The 21,535-nt window shown below is 58.4% G+C and overlaps 1 long non-coding RNA gene across 1 annotated transcript in view; it reads right to left on the reverse strand.

Annotated features, from left to right (window-relative positions):
* Window positions 1-21,535, reverse strand: part of LOC135322721 (uncharacterized) — a 195,734-nt gene that overhangs the window by 74,336 nt on the left and 99,863 nt on the right. The gene's annotated exons all lie outside the window — the stretch shown is intronic.

Here is a 21,535-nt window from a genome sequence, read left to right on the forward strand (position 1 = left end):
TCTGCGCCCTCTAGGAGACCCTCCTGTTCGGTTCAACAGCTGTATTTTTGAAACAAAATTCTAGGTATGAGCTAACTAATTTTACTAAATTATTATACTTATACGCACAGTCTTCCAAATAAAAATACACCCAGCTTTACCTTGAGAGCATCTTGTTAAGTATAAAATCGCATCCCACTTCATCCTCTTAGGGAATCCCCACAGTTCAAGGGCCCTTTTCCCAACGATCTTCTTGTTTATCAGGAGCTCTGCTTTCTACAGAGCAAGTGGCAATGGGAAATTATTAGGATGGGTTCACAAGAACAGAGCAATTGCAGAAGAAGCAAGCTGCTTGAAAAAATGCTCGTCAGGACCGAAGACTCGGTAAGACACTAGCTAACACCTGGGCAAGGAAGTCTACGTGGTGTAAGGGCGGAAATGAGGGCAGCAGTCGGGATGCTCCGGGGAAACCCGCCCGGGTGAAAGCTTAGGGAGAAACCAGCCCGAAGGCGTTGCTATCACACTGAGGAAGCACTGCGACCTTCCACTGCGACGGCAGTCACCCCCGAGGGTCAGCCTCAGCCCCAGCCTCCTCCCGGCCCTTGACGCGAGGCTCTGAGCCGCTGGACGTGGAACCCATGACCGGCACTGGTGGTGATCCCTGCGTCGCCACTGGCCGGGAGCGGGAGCTGGGTCCTGTAAGACTCTCCGCGCTACAAGACGCCACCCCAGCTTCCTGTGCCACTGGCCTGTGGGGGAGGGGCTGGGGGCGCACACAGTTAAAGGTTAAACTTAGAGAGACCAACTCAACATTCCTGGAAGCCCCTGTGAGAGGCCTAGCGGCGAGGCTGGCGCGGCGCCGCGCCTCTTCCGAAGCACTGGCAGCGTGCGGCGCGCGTGGCAGCCCGGCTCGCGCTGCACCGACTCGGGCCTCTGCGGCTTCCACGGGGGGTACTCAGTTTTCTCATAACACCCAGTGCACATGGTAACTCGCTCCTCGGACCTTTTCTAAACGGACCCACAGCCACTGCCGGGGCCGTGGGACCGGAGGGAAAGGAGAGCAGCCCGACCTTCGGGGGAACCGGGGCCTGAAGCAGCACGGACGTCCAGACACGGAACATCAGCAGGGCCCCCGCCACAGACCCACACGGCGGCCGTCTTCCTGGCTCCCACGTCTGTTCCGGGAACGCGTCTATTTCCTAAAGCTGGAACGGACCTAGGTGGTTTGCTGGACTGTGGGATGAGAGCTATCAGGGTGGAGAGGGTTCGAGGAAGCCTCAGAATCTGCCCCTCCCAGGTAAATCAGCAAATCAGAGACACACTGTTCTCCAGAAGGACCTGAAGGATGAGGGGGTGGCCATCTCTCCACCTAACTCACCCGCGCGTCCCCTGCGAAACCTCCAGGGAGCCCGAGAGCTGCAGACTCAGCTGAGCAGCCGAGTGCCCGGTGCAGCAGCTGAGGGCCCGGTGAGGCAGCTGTGTGCCCAGTGCAGCACCCCCACCAGGAAAGGCTCCTAGGGTGTCAGGAACACGGGAGGCAGGCACTGGTCCGGGAAGAGCTCTGTCCGTCCCCGACAAGAAGTCGGACCAGAAGCCACTCACATTCACGTGGATGGATGCAGAGTTAACTCCCTGAGCTCTGCCAAGGGGGCCCTGCAGGAAGTGGACTGCCCCAGTTCTCCTTAGAACCCACCCTAGCCCACTGTGTCGATGCCATCGGACCGATGGAGCCACGCTGAAGGCCACACTGAGACACGGGAGCTCCAGGGAGCAGCTGACAAGCCCTAGGATCCAGCAGTTTCGGGCTGAGACCCGCCCTCTGGAGTAAAGGGGACATGGCCAGCATTCACACCGTCTACCCCGCAGGAGAAGCCAGGACCCAGGGCCTCTCTGGGCTCCGCAGGCAGCACACTGCAGGCTGGGGCACACGTCCCAGCTCTCAGGGGCCCAGGGAAGGGAAGGGGCGTGTGGTGGGCCTAGACGGCGCCGCAGACAGCCCTCCCCGGGGACTCTGCGGCCTGGAAGGCCCTAGTACTGCATGCTGGAAGCGTCCACAGCACGGAAATGTCATGCTGAGCGTTGGGCAGCACGCTGATGGAGACTCTTCTCTGGCTCTGTGAGTGGACGTCGAGTAACCAGGTCACCAGGACTGTGTCGTGAGTGGGAACTGTCAGGCCCACCAAGTCCTCACGCCCACAGACCCTAGCAATCCTGCCAGGCACGGGGGACCTCTGGGGCCGCACACTCCCAGGGAAGGGCCCGACCCCCAGTCCTCTCCCCCTGCTGGCCCGTCTCCCCCCAGCCACCCCGCAGGGCAGGTCCCTCATGACCAGCTGGTGGAGCAGATGGAAAGGGTGACCGCAGCACCCGGGAGGAGGGGGCGCCCCTGCCACAGAGCCCCCACCCCAAGGATGACCGAGGCCTCACTGCCACTCAGCCCCTCCTCTGCCCACACACAGAGTATTCTCAAGAGACCTCCCAAGAAACTTCCTCCACACAAAATCGGGGCTCGGAATGTGTCTTCCCAGGCGCCCAACCCTGGCGACTCTCTTAGTAAAGAACAAGTTCTAAAATACCATCCTTCAGAGAAAAAGACAGCCCTTCTAGACAACTGCCTGGCACAGGAGGCCACCCGAGACGTGTGGCCTGTCGTGTAGGAGAGAGCCACAGGAAAGCCGCCCAGGCCCTGCACCTGCCAGCTCAATCTGCACTCCGCTCCCGGGGGAGGGCCCACAAAAGGGTGGCGGTTCTCCAGCCCCTGCGACCACGTCGGGCAGGTCCATTGGCTGAAACTCTGAGTCTATGGAATCATCTGTGAGATGAGGTCGGTGGTAAAGCAGGAGTGAGGTCCCCAGTGAGGAAGGCGGACAGGGAGACCCTGGGCACAGCCCAGTCCATCCTGCGCGGTGCTCGGGTGATGACGCCAGGGTGACGATGCCTGGAAGGACACAGGGGAGGGATTCACGTTTGATGCACGCCAGTTGTCGGGGAGCTCGGAACACCAGCTGGGAGACATCTAAGCCAGCTTGGTCCCATTTTATTAGCACTTCACCACCAAAAAGGATCGAGGTCAACAGAAACTCCTCTTCGGAAATTGTCCTCAGCGCCCTGAGTTCCCACAGGGAACGAGCACAAAGCTCTTCCCAGAATCAAGCATATTAGGCATCTTCCAGAACTAGTTCGGAGACAGAGGTGGGACGGCCTAATGCGACAGGCAGCGGCCGCTCCCCAGGTACCAGGAGCTGCCTGTCCTACAGGTTTTGGGAGAAGGGAACCTGACTGTTTTTTTCATCCCCAGCATAGGCCGCCCTCAGCCAGCCAACAACGAGAGCTATTCCAGGGCCCTGCAAGTGGCTTGGAAGTCAGTGACACCATCACCTCTCGTCCTGCAGCGGACACAAAGGGCGCAGGGGGGCAGGGGGCCGGGGTGGCCCCTCGGCAGGCCCAGCCAAGCTGGCCAGGGCTGGACGCCATCCAACACCTGGATTACAGTATCCTGTTCCTGACAAGACTACAAGGAGCAGATTAATCCCCTCGGGGCTCCTTAATTGTGGGAAAGGCTTCCGTCCCCAAAATCCACCGAAGGCTGATGACAGGTGTGCAGCATAGGAGGGCCGCTGTGACCCCGTGCCACCGCCCAGAAGTGGGGGGGCCCCTGAGCCGGCAGTCTGCCTGGGGCACACACACACCCGCGGGAAACACTCTTGGGAAGGCGGCTGCTGATTGTAAACAAGAGCTCCATGATTTTTCAGTAAAAGTTTTTGAATTTTAAAACATTCTATAACTTTAGTTTCTTAACACGGTTTTAAATTATGAAAAAAAGGTATAGAAAACCTAAAAAGAAAATGGTAACACAGGGGTTACTTTTAGATATTTAAAAGTGAGTGATGTTCCTCCTAAAACGTGGCTCGTGAGGCTGAACTCAGCTCGTCTCCTCAGTAAGTGATCTAGATCCTCGACGTCACTGCAAACACACCCAGCCCCCTATCTGGGGACACAAGCGTTCCTCTTCCTACAGTCAGGTGTGCAGGGCAAGGATGGGTAAGGCTGCCGTCATAGGCTGAACTGTGCCCCGCCCAAATCCGTATGTTGAGCCCTGACCTCCAGTTCTCAGAATCTGGACCCCGCGTTCGGAGGAGGGGCTTTTAAAGAGGTAGTTGTTACGTGCGGCCACATCGGTGGGCCCTGATCTAGTCTGACCAGCGTCCTCATGAGAAGAGATCAGGACGCAGACACGCATGAGGGACCACGCGAGGCCAGGGGAGAAGACGTGTGTGCAGGCCGAGGAGAGGCCTCAGGAGGAAGCGGCAATCGGAATCAAGCCCGATGCGCGTGCCAGCCAGAGAAACGCGGAAGGCAGCTCTGCTCACACGGCCGAGCACACAGGTGCGATGCGAAGCTGTCCTTCCGCCATACTCGCCTGGAGCATGTACACGAGGCCTCACGGCATGTTTATTCCCACCCCGAGCCGTGACCAGCTACAGAGCACACCAGACAAGCTTGCTTCCACGTGTGAATGGAAGGGACACGGCGACTCTGATTCCGTACCTCCCTCAGCTGGAGGAAAACCACATCTGAACTTGGATATGTGAATTTCAAAGCTGCCTTTTTAAATAGTCTTTTTAAAAACTGAAGTTGGCTTACAGTATCACACAGTTTCAGGTTACGACAGTGATGAGTTATTTTTCCAATTACGCACCACAGAAAGTCGTCACAGCATTACTGACTGTGTCCCTTGTGCTGTGCGTCACAGCCTGTGGCTGACTTACCTCATAACTGGCAGTTGCTACCCGTTCATCCCCTTCACCTGCTTCACTCATCCCCTCACCCCCCAGCCCCCCACCCCTGCCAACCACCAGGTTGTTCTCTGTATCTGTGAGTATTTGTTTTGTTGTATTTGCTCATTTTTGTCCTTTAGATTCCACATGTAAGTGAAGGCACCCAGAATTTGTCTTTCTCCATCCGTCTTATTTCACTTAGTGTAAGAACTCATATCTCAAAATTATGAAAACAATCTGATTAAAAAGCCAGCAGAGGTCCTAAATGGGGGGGGTTTCCAAAGAAGACACAGGCGGCCAGCAGGTGCAGGAGACAATGCTCGACACCACCCATCACCAGGGAATGCACATCCAGACCACCCGAGGTATCACCTCACACCTGTCAGAATGGCCGTCACCGAAAAGACAAGAAATAACAAGTGCTGACGAGGATGTGGAGAGATGGGAACCCTCGTGCACTGCTGGTGAGAATGTAAACTGGTAAAATGGAAGCAGTCTGGAGGGCCCTGCCCTGGTCCAGCAGTCCCAGTCCTTCGCCCCACCCTGCCCCCTCCAGGACAGCCCGCAGTTGCTGGAGAGCGGGCGGCAGGGCCAGCCCTGCCCGCGAAGGCACCAGCACCCTCACCCTGCACAGGACGCTGGCCCAGCTGGCCCTTCACCGCTGCATCCAGCCTGAGCAGCGGCGGGAAGCCAACCCCCACCGCGCCGGGCCGTGTGGGAGCCCCGGTCACACCCTCTGGATCTTCAGAGCTGGCTTCAGGACAATGGAACCGCTCGGCCCACTTGGACACAGCTGGCCCCTGAAGAAGGGGGCGTCTCTGAGGGACCCACAGCATCTGGAGGTCTGATTCGAGCACTGTGGTCTCCCCAGGAGTGTGGGGGAACAGCGGACCAGCTTGGCCCTGCTCCCCAGAGACACAGGAGGTACCCAGACAGGGCCACTGAGGACACGGGAGCCAGTGAGACCCGGGAGCTGAAGCCCCCAGGTCCGGCAGACCCCGCCCCCCGCAGCTTCCCCAACCCAGCAGCTGAAGCCCCCAGAGCAGGTTGTGTCAACAGAGCGAGGGAGGCGGTCTTCCTCTGCAAGGAGACGCCTCAGCTGTGTGCAGGAGCCAGGCAGAGGCTCGGGAACTCGGGGTCCCCTCTGAACATGCACGTTCACCCCATCTTACAGCTTCAGGTTTTACTCCAGACAAAACATATTTGGTGAGGATGCAGCCACTGCCAGCTGGTCCGTCACCCTGGGTCAGAGGAATTAATCTGCTCTGCACAACTCAGCACTGGTTTCGAGCTGGGAGCAGGGGGACGGGCCCCATTTAGCTGTGTAAGTGTTGGAATTCTCTTTCCTCTTTGATGAAAAATTTGAAATTTTCACCCTGTCACAGAACAAAGGGAACGTGACTCCTGTTTCACCATTTGCAGAGCTGATTTCATGCACTTTTGACAGTTCTATCATGCTTCTGACAGTGATGACTCCCCCCCCCAAGGGAAACTGGGGGGCTGCTCCGAACCCACACCAGCTCATTCCCAAATGCTCCGCTCTCTGTAAGCTAAGGAGCAAGGTTAGCAGCACGCTTCGCCTTCAGTTTGGGAAACAGCCCCACAAGTGCCTGCTGAGATGATGTCCTTAAAGGCAAACAGAAGCATCCTGGTGAGTCACCTGCTTCGACCTGCAGACATTCGGGTCCCTCCCAGGACGTCCTAGCATCGGCCTCGGCCCTGGGGGAGTGTGGCTGCGCAGCACCTGGGCCGAACCACGCCGACCCTGAGGCATCCTTCCCCAGGCAGGTGCCAGGCACTGGCCCCGCGTTCTCCTGGGGACACCCCGACCAGGGAACTGCGGCCCCCCTGCACGGAACCTGCCGTCTGCGGAGGCGCAGGCGCCACTTACACAACCACAGACATTGCGCCAAAGGTATGGAATCGGTGCCGGGCTTCCCGAAGTAAGCGGTGTCTGCATCCGCCAAGATGCCTGCCCCGCTTCCCCACAGGCTTGGGAGGCGGGCCGGAGGCCCAGGACAGACACTTTCTCTGCGGCCTGGGCCTTCCTCACCAGCAAGCTCAAGGCACTTCCCGCACGGAGGACCTGTGACTGGACAGGAAAGCACGTCCTTCTGGCTCAGCGTCACCCTCCTGAGACTCTGGTTGCTACTCTGAGAGCCTCCACACCCTCTCCAGCTTGTTAAGGACCCACTCAGGCCAGCATGGGCAGCCCGCATCCAAACAGGGGCAGGAGGAGGATTTCAGCGTAACTCTCCCCAACCCCTCTGAGTGTCAGAGGATTGTGCGCAGTGTGCCAAAGTCTACCTGTGACCGAAACTGAAGGGCAGGCGTCCCTGAGAGCCAAGAGCCCGGGGATGTGGGCTCAGGACACGACATTCCCCTGAAGACAGTCTGGTCCAGCAGGAGAAACAGCTCTGGGAACCAGGCTCTCTGATTAGTCACTTCCAGCTTTATCCAGTTTAAAAACCAAGGGAAGAGAGACGTCACAACCCTGAAAGCAGTATGTCCTTCCTGGGGAACCTCAGCAGGAATGCAACACGCTTCTCTGGCCTCTCAGTGCAGGCTGTTTCCCTAGTTCCCTTTTTAAAACATCACGAGGTTCACACAGGTTCATAAGGGTCTGAAGTAAAACCACCCGTGCAATTCTCTGAAAGGCATTCCTTGCCATAATGTCGAGGATAGTGCAAAGCCGGAAGCCACTTTGTGCTGTTTGGTACACACCTGCTTATGAGTCTCCAAACAGAGCTGGTGCCGAGGTGGGCACGGGCAGATGCCCCGGCTCTGACGCCCGGAGAGACACTGCAGTGGATAAACTCGCACATTCATTGCTGGCCAATGGGCCGCTGGGAGACAGGAATGGATTTCATTAGTCCAGTTCATAACTTGCAGCCCAAATTTAATCACATGCACAAGACAATGTCCTTCGAATAGGAGCGCAGACACCCATTCTAGGAAAATGATCACACCACTGAACCGAAAAATGCGGTCCTTCGAAGCTCCTTCACTGGCATTTTCTTGCTGCAAGAGTGAAAACAGCAGTGCTTTCTGAAGAAAAATGACAGCTGCCCACTCCCAGGTCTCCTGCGGTAATTAACCTGGGTGCGCTGTGGGGAGCGAGGTCTCCCTAATGCCTCCATCGCTCAGAAGGGGAGCATCTCGGCCGGTGTCCCCAGACGGTGTCATCAGGGTGTTGTCAGGGCAAACAATGCACTTATCTGGCTTCTTTTCAGGTCACCTGATTAACTGGAGAAAATAGAAACAGAGAGAAAAGAGCGTGTCCTTGCCCAGGGCAGTAAATGTCACGGAAGCCGGTCTCCTGGGGGCCTCCCAGGCTCCTTGGCCTGCAGGTGGCTGGCTCCATCCCTCCGTCCTTGGCCACAGGGACAGGCACAAAAGCCACCGCCTCTGCAAAGCCCCTGCCAACCCAGGAGGCCCCAGGTCACCATCCTCACAGGTGGGTCGGCTGCCTCCCCCACAGTGGGCACGTCTGGACCTCGTCAGGGGAAGGTCCTGAGGCGGGGCCGGAGGAGCAGGTGCGGCCTCGGGGCTGGTGGACCCCTCCCCTTGCATCCAGCCAGAGCATGAGGGCCAGAGAACGCGGAGAGCCCCCAGACCCAGATGCGCCCTTGTGGGTAGAGAATGCAAAACAGAACCAGGGACACGAAACAGAACCCCACACCTGCACCCTTGGAAAGCGAGACCTAAGAACAGAGACTGAGTTCCCATAAATGCCCGGTTTATGTGTGTGCACGTGTGCTTCTGTGTGTGTGTTTGTGAGTATGTGTGCGTGTGTGTTTGCCCACGTGTATGGTTTCTTTTGTTCTGCTGGCTCGCTCTGTGTGGGGGTCAGAGGGGCTATGCGGGCCGCAGGGCCGCCCTGGGCCTCCTTGCAGGGCAAGTGCTGTTGTGACCATGTTCGAGGCAACGAATCCATTTGTCCCCAAGCCTCCCCCGGCGGCACTGCCAGCCCCCTGTAAAGCCGGAGCAGGGCCCTGACAGCAGCGCACGCGCCCACCCGTCGCAGCGGCAGGCTGAGCTGGATGTGCGGGTCTGAAAGGCAACGTTTTCCTGCCCCTGTGGGCTCATTATTCCCTGGAACGGGGGCAACATAATGCATTTTCATTTACTCAGCCTTAAGCATATGTAAATTAAAGGGTTTTCTTTTATTAAAAATAACACTGAAACTCACCACTGATGTGTTTTTGTTATTCTAAAAAGAAGCAGCACTAGAGGAATGAGGCTTTAATGACATTTCACACTCAGGCATGTGTCTTGCTGGAGAAAGTGGGGCCTCGGCGCCCCAGGCCCAAGCGCCTGAATGGAGCACCGCCGGAGGGTGACTTTGACTCCGTACCCTCTCTCCAGTCTCCAGTAGGGATGGAGGAACAGCTCACCCCGGTTGGAAGCCTAATTGTAGCCAAGAAGGAAAAATAAATTACAGCTCTCCCGTTGGCGCTGTGGAACGTCGGAGCAGCAGGGTGGGCAGGGGAGAGGAGGTGCCGGAACGTTGCTGACTCAGGAGGGCTATGGCGCAACCGTCACGGTGCCCCCTCCCTGCCCAGCCGGTCCCCCTGCCCAGACAGCCACAAGCCCTCAGCAGCCTCCCAGCATGAACCCTGGGCCCACAGCCCGGCACGCGCGGCCCCTGCCACCACCCCCACGCACCCCTCCGGGAACTCCTCCTCCTGTGCCCCCAGAGGTGGTTCAGCCCTCTGTTCGGCGGCCTGCAGCGCCTTAGAGCAACAGGAACGTGCTCCCCAGCCGTGCAGCCTGAAGGCCAAGATCAAGAGGCCGGGGGCTGCTCCCTCCCCAAGGTCCCACTGTCCCACAAGTCCACGGTGCTCCTTCCCCGGCTCCAGGTCCCTGCCTCGTCACCACATGGCGTCTCCTCTCCTCATCCTGTAAGGACCTCGGTCCTACTGGATTAAGGGTCCACCCTCCTCCTGTGCAACTTCCTCTCACCTTAACGAAGTGCACCTGCAGTGACTCTGTTTCCTAGCAAGGTTCCGGGAAGGTCACGCACCCTCTAGTCTTGTGAGTGGCTGAGGACTGCCCAGGGCGTGCTGGACGCACCTCGGGGTCCCAGACGCAGACCCGCGTTCAGCAGAATGACAGCAGCCTGGCCAGGCCTCACCTCTACTGCACCGCTCCCTCGTTTTACGAGAGCTTGACCCCAGGTGATCGACTACATTGCCTCCCACACACCTCAGTGTACAAACCTTCAAGGGTCACGCTGAGTTGACACATGGAGTCCTCGCCCGTGGTCCCAGGTGACATATGTGGGGGACGGGCCTTTCAGAAGCCGGCCCTCCAAGGCAGAGGGTGACCTCAGGACCACAGCCCCACCCCCCGCTCTCCTGCTCCAGTTCAGTCCCCGGATGGGTTACCCTCGCTCGCCCAGAGCTGAGACCCTTTCATGCCCCGTTCCTCCCAACCTGAGGAGAAAGGAGGGAATGGGGGTCAGTTCAGTGGGTGCCGAGGAAACAGCCAGTGGAGGAGGTAAGGACAGTAGGCCAGCAGACAAGGGTCCAGATCCCCCTTCCAGGACCAAAGTGTGAAGCTGAAACTCAACATAACTGCCCCCAAGTGCAAGAACTCCGTCCTGACCTCGCCCCTTCTGCCGAGCCCAGCTGAGAGCTCCCGGGGAGCACACGCGAGGGGGAGCGAGGCGGCCTGGGGGCCGGTCTCCCCTCCAGGACCTCAGGACCAACAGCCTCATCCCCCAGCTCAGGGGGTGCTGACAGCTCACAGCTGAGAACCCCTCAGGCACCTTCTCAGCCGGAGGAGGCCACCCCTCTGTACCAGGAGGAGTGGTGCCGCCCAAGGTTACGGCACCAGGAACCTCAGAAGAGGACCGTGTTTGCAAATGAGGCCTTTGTAGATGCAGTTAGTTAAGGAGAGGTTACAGGGTAGGGGGCTTTTTCCAGCATGACTGGTGTCCTTACAAGAGGAGCGGAGACACACACAGAGAGGACAGCTGCGTGGCAGTGGAGGCTCCTGCGAGCCAGAGCGCACCAGAAGCTGGAAGAGGCAGGAATGACCCTCCCCTACAGGCTTCCGGGGACCTCAGCCCAGCTGGCACCCTGCCCTCAGGCTTCCAGCCTCCAGAACAGTAAGACGTACACTTGTGCTGGTTTGCAGTCCGCGGTTCCAGCTGCCTCGGGCTACACGCCTGCGCTGCCTAGCCCTTCCCCGGCCTGAATTCAAGGAACCCTTGAAGAGCCACCCGACCCAGAGCTCCCCAATCCTGTGTGCAGCCCTCCCAGAGAGCAGTGTCGGGCTGGTGGGCTGCAGAGACGACCTTTCCTTCACTTCATGAGCAGTTCCGCCCACGCTGCTCTGCTCTGCTGTAACATCCCAGAAGCCTGAGTGGGCATGCACACAGGCGCACTTCTTGGGGGGAGCCAGGCGCTACACCTGCTGTGGTCACAGACCGGTCCATCACGGGGTGAAGCCCTGGCAGGTGCTGGCTTCTTGAGTGAAATCCTCCGAGACGCGGAGCCCTCCGCTCCCTCTGCTGCACTCACCGCCAGGCTGGCAGCAGGGGGCCCTGGGCCTGGAAGCGTCACCCTCCCTGCACTTTGTGAGTAAACTGCTAGAACCTGGAGCGGGGCCGGGGCCAGTGCTCTGCAGCCTGAGGGCTCGGTGGAGGCGGCCCTCCCCTCACTGGTGGTGACGGGCGCTGGCCTGATGGTGGGGTCCCCAGGCATTGCGCCACCTCGACTGACCGCTGCCACCAGGCAGGTCACACGGGGCGGGGCGGAGATTCAGTGATTTAGCTGGACTCACAGTAGCCCAGCATGTCTCAGGCAGACACCCTGCCTGGAGCTGAGATCCAGAGGCAATTTCCCAGGCAGAAGGCCGCGTCCGTAAACAAGCTCCCAGCCATCAGAGGGCGGCCTCAGGCATTGACCAAGGGGAAACACCTCGGGGACCCCAACAGGGCTCTCAGCTGAGTTTTCCACAGATCCACCTCCAAGGGGTACAATCAGGGTCTTACAAACTGTCTCCGAACTCACCTCGTACAACGTGGATTCATGCAGAACCTTCCAGTGACTGAACACAGACAGGAAAGTCAGCCCCACGGTCAGGCGACGCTGAGGACCAACAAGAGCAAAGAAAGTTTTCTCACCCGAGAGTTGGACGTTTCCAGCATCGGCGGGTGAAGCTAGGCCAGGGAGGCTGCGCACAGAGCAGGATGCGGAGGACGCACCGCAGGGCGGCGGATGCTGACTTTTGCAGCCGAGCACAGGCAGGTCCTTGGCGTCTAAAGCACAGCCCCGCTAGAGGAGTGCGGCCCAGCAAGTCCGCGGCGGGGTAACTGTGTTCTGTCCATCATTTCCCGCAGCTCCGCGCCCGAGAGGCAGGGAGTGACCCTGTGATGACTGGACACGTCAGGTGCCGGGTTGGCAGCAGACCCGAGCGCCGGCCACACCCGTCAGCTCCAGCCTTCTAAGACACCGCAGCACCCTCCGTGCCAGGTCCTCTGCTGCCGTGAGACGGCGAGCTGGCAGAAACGAGGAAGACGGCCCAGCAAAACCCAAGCCCATGGCTCTCTGCGGCTCCTCACAAAGACCCGTGGCCGTTCACTCCTTTCTTAAAGCAGCATTTTTTGTTTGTTTCATTCCCTCCAGTTCTTCCCGGGAATATTCCACTATAAGAGACGGTGCCCTTCTGACACGTGACATCCAGGTGGAGAGGAGACAACTGATCCAACGTGAAAGCCGACCAAACCTGTCCCCAAAGACGGCGCCTGGGGCAGGGGGGCACCACCAGAGTGCTTCTGTTTCGGCCTGCCCCCCACGTTGCACCTCACGGGTCTGGTCTTAGGAATTAGAGAGATTACAGAAAATGGAGGAGCCAACCCTGAAACCAGCTGTTTGTCACCAAAACACAGAAAGTTCACAAAGGTGACTGCGTCTTTGTTTTCACTAGGTGCCAGGAGCAGACGCGCCACCCGCACCCCACAGGGCAGAGGCGGTCACACAGGCTGCCGCCGGTCCCTTCCAAGCCCCGGCCACAAACACAGCGGAGCCGCGGGCAGCTCAGGCGCCGGGGGCACCGGCCCCCCACGCGGTCAGAAACCCTCCTGGAACTTTCACCCAAGCTGAACACTAACTGCCTCCTGTTAACCAGAGGCCTTACCGATAACACGATCAGCCAATTAACACATATTTTTGTATGTTCCACGTAGGTATAAAATTCTGTACATTCAAGACATACCCAAACCTTCTTTCTTTCGATATTTCTAGGCCACACAGTTCATCTATGAGTTTTTTCAAATGATCATAAATCTCCCCCAAACTGTCCAATATATTTATTGGTTCAAACCCACGTTGTTTAAGGCTCAACTGTCCTTCTTTTTTAGTAAGACCACTCATAAAAGGGATTCTTAAGAAGCAGTTCTAAACGCACCCGAACAGGGCGGTGTAGCGCAGCAGCCAGCCCCTCCAGCAGCCGCTCGGGCCGCGCTGCCCTCGCGGCGGCCTCCTCAGTCCCGCGGAGCTGCCCTGCGGCCCGGCCCTTGGCCAGAGCCTCAGGTTGGGGCGCCCTCGGCCGGCGCAGCGGGCTGGGCTGCGCGGGGAGAACACCGGCACGGGCACCGGCGGCTCCAAGTGGTGACACCGCTCGTTTGCCCTGGGCTGCTCATCTCTCCCTGAAAACGACCGCCAGTAAATTATTACTATTATGCCACGCTGGCCTTCAGATGGTTCTCCCGGGCTTCACAGGGGAGTGCAGGCGGTCCGGCCATGGACCTCAAAGCTGGGCAGACACTTCCATGCTTTTTCCAAGAATCAGCTGTTCAGCTGAAGGAGGAGAAATGATCGGTATGAACACCGATCTCCCTTCAGACTTAACACAGCGTACGGCCCTTTCAGCACCCAGAGGGCCGGATGTGGCCGGAGCTGGGTCAGGGCAGAGGGCAGAGGGCAGAGGCACGAGCCGGCCCCACGAGGGAGGTGGAAGGATGTGCCGCTCTCCTCCCACCCCGCCCCTGATCACGGCTGCGGGGCTCGCGGCAGCTTTGCTCCCCTGAAATGCAGCCCAGGTAGCGGACGTCGCTGCCTGAGTCACGTCAGACAAGAGCCCTTCCCCACGTCCCCCCGACTGTGCCGTCTCCAGGCCTCTCCTCCTCCTCTCGCAGAGGACGGGCCCACCCCCTGGGACACCAGACCCAGAGGGACAGCAGGCCCAGCAGCATCTGAGGCACCTCGCTCTTGAACAGGCCACCCTCAGGGAAATGTGGCCGAAGCCGAGGGCAGCGTGGGAGGCACCTGAGTGCTCTGGCGCCCCCGCCAGGGTACGAGCGCAGCAGGGAGGCTCTGGGAGGGCCTGGCCGGGCAGGCGTGGCCAGCAGATGTGAAGAGCGACGGGGGCAGCACAAGGCCTCCATCCCACGAGCTCAGGGCACTCGCTCCAGGGGATGTGTCCCTCAGGGAGGGGCCTGTCGTGGGGCAGATGGAGGCTGACATCCAGCCGTCCCGTCCAGCAGCTGCGCCACGCACCCCGAAACAGACCTGCACCCGGGCCCCCATCTGCAACGCCCTCACCCCCAGAAACAACCTGCAACCAGCAGCAAAACAGTCGCGTTCTGCCCACCCGTTCCTCCCCCTGTGCCCACCGGCTGGTCCTCAGCAGGGACCCCGCGATGCCACTGGCTTCTGTTGATGAAGTTCCACCCCCGCCCCCGAACGGCCGTGAGCGCACGTTGCTGCGCCGGCCCGGGTGATGGACACAGCAGCACCTCTAGTGAAGGGGCCCCGGGGCCAGGGAAGCAGCATAAGGAGGATGCCACCAGACTGCACACCTGTCTCCACCTATAAACTGAAAACATATTTATCCTGTTGTTGCTGGGTTTTTTTAATAGATGGGAACTCATTCACTTTGCCATGAGGAATGCCAAAAAAATGCATAATTACCAATGAAAAAGGAAAGCCTTTGGAGGCTGTTTACTTGGGTGATGACACAGATGCTCCTTTCTCTTTGCTGGGCCACCCACAGAAGGGAGCGGGACAACGGGCTGGGCCCCGGCACAGGCAGCCGCAGAGAGGCCTCCCAGCCGGCCCGGCCCCTTCAGCCCGGGCCACCCTCCCTCCCACACAGCCCACCCGACCGGCTAATTACATGTCAGCCTGGCGACTCCATCCTGCGGCTCCCCCACCCCCAGCTGCGGCCACAACACTCAGGCAGCGCCCAGGTTTACAGTTTGGCGTGTCTCTCTTTTAACTGTCCAAAAAAAAAAAAAATCACAAAGAAAATAAAAAGGGAAACAATTAAAATTTCAGAAAAAAGAGAGAGCTGGCTAGGGAGAAAGGATTCACTTTGCATGTGTACCAGCATCCAGCGGAAAGCCCGAAGCTCCGCCTTCACGCTGCCCTGGCCTTGGACACGCTGAGACAAACCACTCGCAAGCTCTCAGGGCAAGTCCCGACGTCTCTTCCCATCGGTAAATTGACGGCTGCGTGTCAGAATCGGGCGGCTCCAGTGACGGAGGCTTTAAGTTGCCCGAGCAAGGAAATAACAAAAGTTACATCATTTCCATCAACATTCATCGTTCTAATTGCCTGAACCTCCACCAGAACAAAGTCACAGTATAGTTTTATGGTATTTGATTAATGAGGGCAGGGAAATTGAAGTTTTTGCAATAAAACCAAAAAAAAAAAAATCAACAGACTTTCATCGTTTTTTCCCTTATGATTTTAATTTAATGGCTCGTGTTTTCATTACGGCAGAGGCTGTACACTTTAGCTTGCAATTACGCCCCATCTGTGAAGCCCTGTGTTATTACAGTGTATTCTAGCAGCTTTTCAATCACTTTTGAGTTGGGCTTTACAAGTATTCTTGCAGCAGGTGGGCTCCCTGGCACGGGCCCAGGAACACACAAAGCGCAAAGCTGGGGTTTAATAGCAGCATATGCGTGTGGCACCGAGCACCAGCCTCCCCCATATGCTGCGAGGCAGCCTCTTCAGCCTGCCACTCACTCTTCTTACTGACTACAGTCTCTAAGTAGTTTGCTGCCAGGGAAAAATATACCAAGGCAGCAAATTTCTCCAGTGCACCATCCTTATTACTGAGACAGCCCTGTCATTAGCACAAGCACAATGAGCCTGAACTGCGGACGCATACCAATTAGGTGGCACCACGCACGTTCGCTTCTTATCTCTATGGAAACACCCCCTCCCGGCTGCAGTGGACAGGCAGGAAAGTCCCCCACCCATATGCCACCTAGTCAGCACCGCACACGGCGATGTGGGCCCAAGTCTGCTCCAGCCCTCGCAGCGCCGGAGAGGAGACGCGGAAGTCCCCGCGGGCCTGGAGGGTCTGCCTGTGGAATTCTGGATGCCGCGCGGCCGCGAGCAGGAGACGAGGCTCGTCTGTAAGCGGTGCTCCCCATTAAATCTAGCGGAGAGTTCAAGCAATCGGAAGAAACTGCTTTATCCCATTAAAAAACGGAGACCAGACTTTGTTTTCTTTAATTAACATAAAGAGAGCCTCATTTCCAAGAGGCCGGACCGCTCCTGGAGCCAGCAGCCTCCGAGCCCTTCTCCCCTGGAATCCTCACCTGCCCCCAATACAAAAGGGAGCTGAAGGAACAAAGACTCCAAATGGGTGTATGAACGGTTTTCCCACCTGAACACTGTGAACTTTGCAAAGACTCACAAATACACTATTGTTTTCTGTGTGTGTGTGAGGGTGCACGCGTGTGTGTAAAAGAGAGAGCCACAACCGGTGGGTGGGGGGGGGGACTTGGATTTTATTCTGTACACGACTAAGAGAGTCTGACCTTCAGGCCGCCTCCGTGTGGGCTGGGTGTGTTAACTGACAGTGTCCACCTCCAGGGGATCGCCCCAGCAGTCCTAAAGCACAGCAGCCCCAAGCACCAGCACGGGGAGCCCGGTGTCCCCTCCTCCCTAACCGCCTGTCAGCGGCCCTCCTTCGAATGGTTAATCCTTCTCTTCACACCGAGCATGCCTCACTCTCCTTGTGCGGGGATATTTTTTCCAATATTGTTTTTCAACTGTCACCCTGCGGTCGACAGATTCCAGGTTGCCCGCAGCAGAGCGAGGGGCACCGTCCTGCTCGAGCGTCTCGCAGGGAGTGTCCCCACCCTCCTCTGTCCCTGAGGGAGGGCAGAGCCCTGCAAAGCAACACGGTGCAAGGACCCCGAACCCGCCAGGAATCTAAGTGAAGAGGATTTAAGGCACAAATAAAGTGTTATTTTTAAGAACACCCATCAGATATCAGACACTGTGAGATGACATAATGGCGACTCAGGAAGATGAAAAATAAAGGAGTCAGAAACCTGACTTCTGAGCCAAAATCAACGAGACGCGTCAGGACTGGTGATAGTCCCCCGGCGCCGTCACTTACAGAACATTTATTTTTTATTACAAGAGCAATTCTAGATATGTGGGAAATTCGCTGGATTCTAAAGGGAATAATTTCCTCCTGCACCACGAATCCCAGTGGGAATCCTGCAACGCTTTGATTTTTGTTTTTAAGTTAAAGACGTGGAGGAAAAAGAAATCTTCTTTACAAGGAGAAAGAGAGGCTCTCAGCCCAACGGCCCACCTCAGGCGACGAGGAGAAAGCCGACGGGCGCAGAGTCCGGGAGCCAGCCTCCCCGGACACGGGGGTCAGCACACAGCACGGACGAAGCTGGGAACGGTCTGCACCTTTCACCTCCCCCCTCCTGGGGGACCTCGGGGGGAGATCCGAATAATCGTGAAGAACCTACAACACTGGCTGCGATGCTACAGCTAGGAGCCCTGGAGCTTCGGGAGCCTGCGTTTACGTTTATCAGGCGCTCTGCCTCCTCAAAGCAGGATGCTGAGCTTGTGGTGCGTGACCCGCCCCCCCGCGGCCAGGACACGGGGACAGGACGTGGGCGTGGCTGCCGCCCCGAAGACTCCATCCCTGAGGAGGACGGCTGGTCCCAGCCCGATGCCCACAGAGTCAGCACTGGGATGACAGGCGTCCTCAGGCCACAGGCTGGCCTCGCCTGCTGTGACAGGGCGGCAGGGCCCTCCTGTCCCCGTCCCCGTCCCGGGGCTCGCATTCTCTGGTCAGGCCAACACAGGGCACATGTGACTGACACAGGCTGCCTGTGTCACAGGACAGCACGCCCACACAGTGTCCAGCCTCCGGCAGAGCTGAGAAGTGCCGGCCGGGGTCACCCTCAGGCACGTTCAGCCTGGCCAGGGACTGGCGACGCTGCGCGGCCTGACCGGAGGGCCCCAGGTGGGAGCCCATGGTCCACCCCTCTTGGCTCGTGTTCAGTGTCTCGGCCAAGCGTCTGTTCTCATCAGTCAGAACCTGTACCTTGTGATTATTACACATTCCAAGTATCACTCTCTGAGTCCATGCTTTTCTGCCGTGGGTGCTCTAATGTGTTGAACTGTGTCCCCAAGAGACAGGTGAAGCCCTACCCTAGGACCTCAGAACACGGCACTATTAGAAACGGGGTTGCTGCAGATACAATTAGCAAAGATGAGGTCACCCTGGAGCAGAATGGTCCCCAAATCCTGTGTGACCCGTGTCCTAATAAAAGAGGGGAGTGTGGATACAGAGGAGACCACGGAGAGCAGATGGCCTTGCGAGGACGGAGGCAGAGACGGGGGAACAGTCTACAAGACAAGGAGCACCTGGGCCCCCACCTGGGCAGAGACGAGGAGGGGTGCTCTCCGGGGCCGCCCGAGGGAGCACGGCCCCGCCGGCACCTCAGACGTGGGCTCCCGGCCAGAGACGGGACCGCAAGACGGCAGGAGGAGGAGGCTCTATGGTTCACAGCGCCCAGCTGGCATCGGGTTACAGCGGCCCCGGCTACACGGGCCCATTAGAAAATGGCTACTTTCTAGGTTCCTGAAACTGAGACACGGTAACTGAACGACGACAACGTGGCAGAACAAGCGGGTCTGAAAACGCCACTGTGCTTCATGCTTCTGAGCAGCTGGACGGCCCCTTGCCTCCCAGTCAGGGACACCCCAGCTCATGTCACAGCTCCCGCTCCTCCCACCAGGACAAGTCTCCTCTCATTCCTGACATCTTCGGGCGAAAACAGGGGTGCCATCTGTCCTGCCTCACCGTGCAGGGCGCTGAGCTAGCTCAAACACGCCCTCACTGCGTACCTGCTGGGGCAGTGTCTGAGCTGAGCCCTGAGGATGCCGCACGGTGGGGCGACAGGGAGAAACAGACCAGGAGCCAGGACACACGTGCCGTGAGCCGTGACAGCAACACACAGGAGCACCCCGGGAGCTGGTCGACTTCACTGAACGTGTCCCGCCTGCCCGGAGCCTTGCGCCGAGGGAGCTGGGCCTTGGGCCAGCCCTTCAGGTGCCCTCCTACTCACCCATCCTTATCAGAAACGCTCATGTATGGTAAGCCCAGGTCTTTGCTCAAAATGGGCAATATTAACAGCACCAATTTATAGCAAGCTGCCAATATAACAAAGCCAATTTTTAACCGTCTCTCATAGGTGTTGAAATAGACGTTAACGAACAGCCCATTTTATTTTTGTCCCATTTGCTGGGACTTCTGCCCTGGGTAACATTTGAGGTCTACAGGAATAGACATGGCCATTTTTCCCGTTCAGAACTCTCAATTTACCCCACTTCACTTACCAAAGTCCAAATCATCGCTCCTGGTTACTTCCAGTCCTGCCTCCTTCTAAGCTGACATAGCACAGGTGGAATTCCAGCTTCCGACCCTTGTAATCATGCCAGCTGAGAGCTCGAGAGCTCTGACTGCACAGGAGCACCCCTACCCTCCCTGCTCGGTGAACAGACAAAGCACGTAGACGGGCGGCCTCGCCTACTGTCCAGGTCAGAAACCACGGGAAGCTTCTCATGGTGAACGCTGGTGGGTGCGACCTTGACCTCAGAGCCATGATGCCAGCCCCTCCATCCTGAAGCCTCCCATGGACCCCTCCCCACCCCCGTGACCTCCCTCACAACCAGAATCCTCTTGGGTTCAGACCATTCCCAGGTGTGGCAAAGACTGACTGAACCCGTCCCCCTCCAGACAGACAGCGGGGCTGGGAGGCGGGACCGTGGGCCTACAAGATCCCCGGGAACATGCGCACACGGCCATTCTACCTGCTTTTTGGCTGGAAGGGCTCCAGGAGTCTGGAAGAGAGGGCAACCCCACAAGAGGGAAGGATGTCCCGAGAGGGGCCTGCCTGGGAAGGCCCGTCAGACGCACACAGGTGGGACGCAAGCCCCGAGGTCTGGCTGGTCTCTCAGCAGCCTGCAGACGGTGCCTGCTCGCCACGGCCCCAGGTCGCCCTTCCTACCCTGCCTGCAAGTCCCCCGCCGGACACACCCACAGACTGTTCTACCCGCATCTCAGGACAGACTCGCCTCCCCCTGAGCCCCCGCCTGTCCTTGCTTCGTCCTCTCTGCCTGCGGAGAGGCTGCTGCCTCTCACCCACCCGGGAGCCAGGCGAGCAGTCCTCACCCTTGACTCTGCCTTCCCGCCCCCGTGCCGTCAGCCCCACCTCCCACCTCCCACCTGTCTCTCTCCCTGATGGCTTCCTCGTTGAGACACCACGGTCCACTCACATCTGGCCCACTGAACCCCTGGCCTGGGCCCCAGGGACCCACTCAGCCCCTAAACGTACAAGAATGCAAGTCTGATTATGACGTCACCTGCTACCCCCCCCCCTTCATCCCAAAGCAGCTTTCCGCTGGGACTCCAGGGCCGGTCAGGAGGAGGCTCACACCCGCTGCTCCCTGCCTGGGCGCCACACCATCCCTGCCTGGGCGCCACACCATCCCTGCCTGGGCGCCACACCATCCCTGCCGCCGGACCCTGCTCCCCGCATCCTCCCTGGAGAGGAGCTGTGCGCTCCTCATACCCCGCACGTCTCTCCTCACCACACACATTTTTCTTAGTCAGTTTCCTGTCTCCTCGGTTAACCATATGTGGCTGTTTTCTGTGGTCACTGCGGCATCTGAAGCCACAAGGCAGGGTCTAAAATAGAGGAAGGGTCTTACCAACCTCACTGACTGAAGGAATGAAGGACAGCTGACAGACACCGCATGTCCAACCCCCCACCCCAAACCCACGTTTTGCCCCGTTATGAAACTGTGCCCCTGGGTCAGGCCCGGGTAAGGCGTGTACGCCTAGCACTCGGAGACCGACCTCTCTCAGCCCGATCCAGGCACGACCGCAGCGGTCACCCTGCCTGCCGCCGTCGCAGGAACTCATGCCCCTCTCGGCTGCCAGAGCCCCGCCCCCTCACCAACAAAGTGACCAACTGTCTGCTGCATTAAGTCCAACGTGAGGTGGGATGCAGAAGCCCTTTCAAAGTTAGATACAAGTGTTCTCAGGAATCACGATTATCTTCACTGTCAGAAATTATGAGGGTTGGGGGACCAATACCGGATCCAAGTCCTGGTGGGAAGCCTGTCTGCGAAGATTCACCCCCCGCCCTCGAACACGGCCCTTCCCGTGGGCCTGAGTGGCAACCCTGTTTCACAGGGATCTGAGCGGAGGGAAAAGACCCGAGGCGTCCAGTGAGCCGTGACTCTGTGTCACCTGACAGCTCTTTCTTGCCGGTCATGCCCGACTTGCCAGTGAACCAGGAGAGGGAGACCAGGCCCGCCCCCGCCTCGTGCTCCGGGACCAGCAGGTAGAAACGCAGGTGTCTGTTAAAGGCAGGTTCCCAGCGGGTCTTCCACAGCTTTCATTACTTACTGTGAAAAGACGGGTTTAAAAGTGGGGCGAGCAACTCGCTGGTCCACGCGAAAACCTACCCAGGTGGAAAAGCCTGC

Source organism: Camelus dromedarius, chromosome 13 (genome assembly GCF_036321535.1).
Source record: "Camelus dromedarius isolate mCamDro1 chromosome 13, mCamDro1.pat, whole genome shotgun sequence".
In the NCBI taxonomy this organism is placed as follows: Eukaryota; Metazoa; Chordata; class Mammalia; order Artiodactyla; family Camelidae; genus Camelus; species Camelus dromedarius.